We start from the raw sequence: 4,860 nt of genomic DNA, 5'->3' as shown, positions 1-4,860 counted from the left end.
TTTTATTTAAGACATTGCATTTTCCACTTAACAATACAGTGCTTATAAAGTGCAATGTTTATTTCCTTTCCCTGTGCACATATTCCTTATTCAAATATCAAGAATATCCAGTATATTTACTATAGCAGCTTGGCTTTAAAACTGCCATGGAATTTGCTATAAATTTGGGTCCTTCAAATGTGTGGAACAATGCTAGACCTGTCATCAGGTTGGCTCAATCTCTTCAATAGTAGGCCCAGAGGAGGCACCACCAGAGGGAGGAGCTCCACCACCAGGGAAGCCTCCAGGCATTCCTCCTGCCTGGCATGCCTCCTGCACTCTTGTATAGTTTTGTAATGATGGGGTTGCAGACTTTCTCCAGCTCTTTCTGCTGATGTTCAAATTCTTCCTTCTCTGCAGTCTGGTTCTTATCGAGCCAGTTGATGATTTCATTGCACTTGTCAAGAATCTTCTGTTTGTCTTCGTCATTGATTTTGCCCTGAAGTTTTTCATCTTCAACAGTTGCTTTCATGCTGAATGCATAAGGCTCAAGCGAATTCTTGGAAGACACCTTGTCTCGCTGCTTCTCATCTTCAGCTTTGTACTTCTCAGCTTCCTGGACCATGTGCTCAATGTCCTCCTTGCTCAAGAGGTCTTTGTCATTAGTGATGGTAATCTTGTTCTCTTTTCCTGTGCTCTTATCCACAGCAGACACATTGAGGATACCATTAGCATCAATATCAAAAGTGATTTCAACTCAAGGAACGCCATGAGGGGCGGGAGGTATGGCTGTGAGTTCAAACTTGCCAAGTAGGTTGTTATCCTTGGTCATAGCATGCTCACCTTCATTGACCTGAATAAGCACACCAGGCTGGTTGTCAGAGTAGGTAGTAAAGGTTTGTGCCTATTTGGTAGGAATGGTAGTATTGCACTTGATGAGCACAGCCATGACTCCTCCAGCAGTTTCAATGCCAAGAGAAAGTGGGGTGACATCCAACAGCAGCAAATCTTGGACATTTTCAAATTTGTCATCAGAAAGAATGGGTGTCTGGACAGCTGTACCATAAGCAACAGCCTCATCAGGGTTGATGCTCTTATTCAGTTCCTTTCCATTGAAGAAATCTTACAGAAGTTTGTGAATCTTGGGGATACCAGTAGAACCACCTACCAGGACAATATAGTGGATCTGAGACTTGTCCAGCTTGGCATCCCGAAGAGCTTTCTCTACAGGGTCCACGGTGGCACAAAACAGGTCAGCATTTAATCCTTCAAATTGGGCATGAGTAATAGAGGTAGAGAAGTTAATTCCTTCATACAGATAATCAATCTCAATACTGGCCTGGGTGCTGGAAGAAAGTGTACACTTAGCACATTCAGAAGCAGTATGGAGACGATGGACTGCCCTCTTGTTTTTGTTGCTGTCCTTCTTGTGTTTGCGCTTGAATTCTGCAATAAAATGGTTGACCATTCGATTGTCAAAGTCTTCTCCACCTAAGTGGGTGTCTCCAGCTGTGGACTTGACCTCAAAGATCCCATCTTCAATAGTAAGGATTGACACATCAAAAGTGCCACCTCCTAAATCAAAGATCAACATGACTTTCAGCTCCAACCTTCTTGTCTAAGCCATAAGCAATAGCAGCAGCAGTCGGCTCATTGATGATTCGAAGTACCTTGAGACCAACAATAGTTTCAGCATCTTTGGTAGCCTGACGCTGAGAGTCATTGAAGTATGCAGGTACCATGACAACTGCATTGGTAATAGTCTTCCCAGGGTAGGCCTCTGCGATTTCCTTCATGTTTGTCAAAACCATAGAGGACACCTCCTCTGGATAGAAACTTTTTGTCCCCCCCCTTGTAGTCTACTTGGACCTTAGGCCTGTCAGCATCATTCACCTTAGGCCTGTCAGCATCATTCACCACCACGAAGGGCCAATGCTTCATATCAGATTGGACGACAGCATCATCAAATCTACGTCCAGTCAGGCATTTGGCATCAAAACCAGGTTGGTAGGGTTCATCACAACTTTATTTTTCGCAGCATCACCGATCAATTGTTCAGTATCAGTGACTTGGGCTGGTTCGGTTTCCCTGATCATTGGCAATTATTTTCACTTTCCCGTGCTGGAAGACACCCACACGAGAGTAGGTGGTGCCAGGATCAATTCCAACTGCAGATCCCTTTGACATAGTTGCTTCTGTGTGGGCTGGGCTTGGTTCGAGGAGAGAACAGTTGTCTGCAGATCTGGCGCTGTGTTCAATCAAGGAGATTCCTTTAAATGGCATCTCAGAGCAGCAAGAGAGCAAAAGCAGTAGCTGGAAAGCCTTGTAAGGCCCAGTATTGGAATCTTCACAATGATATTATAATATTCTAGTATGGAAAAAAGTCAAGGATCAAGCCAGCTTCATTGTGCAACGGTAATATACAAGAGGTAAATTCAGCAAGATGTTATTCATTGATAATCTTATGACAATCCATTACATTGCCTTGGAACAAGGGATATTATATCTATACATTTATACATCTATATCTATATATCTATCTCTGTAAAGATTGAAACATCATTCTAAAGCTTACATAAATAGGAATAATCTCATTATAACCAAGTCCTACTCTGGTTAAGAATATTAACCAAGTAACTAAATATTTGTGGAGGAGCATAGCATAGTGGTTAAAGTCATAAATTAGAGATAGAATACACAGCATCCTGGGTTGGCTACCTGTTGTTACAGGATTATGCATATTGCTTTGAGTCTTAATATTTTTTTATCTGTGCAATGGGATTAGGAAGCTAATAGCTATAACCTATCTTATAGGTGAAATGAAAAAGTTTGTACAATAGTTTCTGCCTTAAGGTAGCCTTCCTCAGCTATACATGTAAAAGTGATGAATAAAATTGGAGGTAGATGAGAGGAAGCAAAAACACAATTATAGCTGAGGATTTGAATGTTTTGAAAAATGTATATTCAAGATCCTAGGGAAGCTCAGAAGTGGGGTTTGCAAGGAAGATTCAAGACACCATTTTAAAATATGAGTGGGAATGAAAGGAAGGAGATGTGGCACCATGGAACCCTGAGAGAAAAACAAGCATGTGGAAATGCAGGATAGGGAAACTGAGTGGGGGCAGTGGCAGGGTCATGGTTCAGCAGCAGGAGAAGATCAGAGATGAAGGCAAGGGTCAAAAGAGTCCCGTGATCTTGATAAGATGTTTCCCTTCCTACTCGTATTTGTGGGGAGCTATGGACATACCTTATGTTGAGTAATTTCATGCATGTAATTTAGCGCTTGTCAGCAAAGTGATAAAAGTTTTAAAAGACCCTCAGAGAGAATCTCTATAACCTGGTGCCTCGTTGGATGGTACCATTTGCAAGTGAGAAGAAAGAATTGACGCTTTAATGTATAAGAAAAGATTTTTATATACATACTATTTCTTGGTAACACAGCTGCTGCATAAAATGAGGTGTATATGTACACTTATGAATATGAAAGAGTTTTCCAAAAAGTAATACAGGCCTGCAGCCATTTATACAAAATCCTGAAATCTATAAAGCTCAAAAAACAAAAAAACTTTCTTTTGGCAACAGAAACTCACTCTACTTGACATTTGTGGTAAAATTGACTGTAACCGATATGTAGTATTTATTATGAAATTTTCCCACTTAAGTATATGTATATTCTTGTGATTTATTTTTAATACAAGGTGGATATAAAATATATTATATATACACCATATTACCATTCTAAAACAATATATGTGTTTATATATATAGGAATTCTGAAATACTTATGGTCTCAGGAGTTTCAAAGATTATGTCTCTGTGCTATATAATTATAAGAATTTAATAGCATTATTATCCAAGTCAGAGCAAGAAAAGCAGTCAAAATATCTAATTAAATGCATTTCAAACAGAGAAAAGGAATTATTTCTATACACCTTACATCATCTAGAGCCAAATATTGTTAACTTCCAATCTGGTTGACAACACCAAATTCTACCTAACCTTGTTACATTCAATCATGACTCCAGCAAAGCAGTTTGAATAAACAAGTGTGTTATGACTGTCATATCTTGTTAAAAGGAGATAAAAACACAGAGCTGGGGGAGACCACTGCATATGGCCAGGAGATTGTAAAAGCAAGTACTAACTAGAAACCAGAAGAAGAGCCCACAGCGTTGTTCTCAAACCATCTGCTTACAAACTGGCACTCCAGTGCTTGCAAGATCATTATTTTATAAATTTAGAAAGATCTCTATGTATTTCCATATCATTTAAAATAGTTAAGATGTCAAATATAGGGAAGCATTTGCAATGATTTTATGCAGCCTCTGACTCTTCTGAAGTTTATTTATTTATTTAAACATTTTATCTATTTATTTGAGAAAGAGCATAAGCGAGAAAGGGGCAGAGGGAGAGGGAGAAACAAACTCCCTGCTGAGCACAGAGCCTGACATGGGGTTCATTCCTAGGACCCCTAGATCATCACCTGAACTGAAGCAGATGCTTAGCTAACTGAACCATCCAGGCACCCCTGACTTCTGAAATTTAAAAGGTCTCAGGGGAATGAATCTGAATAGCCTTCAACCCATTTTATATTTTCCATGGCACCCAGTAGAATGTGACTTTCAGGTTTGGCCTCAGCAAACCCTTACTGGTTGCATTAATTTTCAGCTTTCTTCTAGACTTTCTAGGGATTAATGAAGTCATACATACACTACTATAATAATATATTGTGTTAGCTCATATATCATCTTGGTCACTCATGACCACGTGAGCATATTGTCCAACTTTTATTTTGTCCAACTTTTCTAAGTGTACATGAAATTTAGGAGTTCATGAGCCCTCTGTTGATGTCCCAAAACATTTCTAATTTCCCTATTACTG

General features: G+C 39.5%; 1 pseudogene; it reads right to left on the bottom strand.

Annotated features, from left to right (window-relative positions):
- Positions 1 to 204: 204 nt before the first annotated feature.
- LOC140612011 (heat shock cognate 71 kDa protein-like) lies at positions 205 to 2,166 on the bottom strand (annotated as a pseudogene).
- Positions 2,167 to 4,860: the final 2,694 nt, after the last annotated feature.

This window comes from Canis lupus, chromosome 20 (assembly GCF_048164855.1).
Source record: "Canis lupus baileyi chromosome 20, mCanLup2.hap1, whole genome shotgun sequence".
In the NCBI taxonomy this organism is placed as follows: Eukaryota; Metazoa; Chordata; class Mammalia; order Carnivora; family Canidae; genus Canis; species Canis lupus.
The sequence above is the reverse complement of the archived record's forward strand: the minus strand, read 5'-3'. Positions and strand labels throughout refer to the sequence as shown.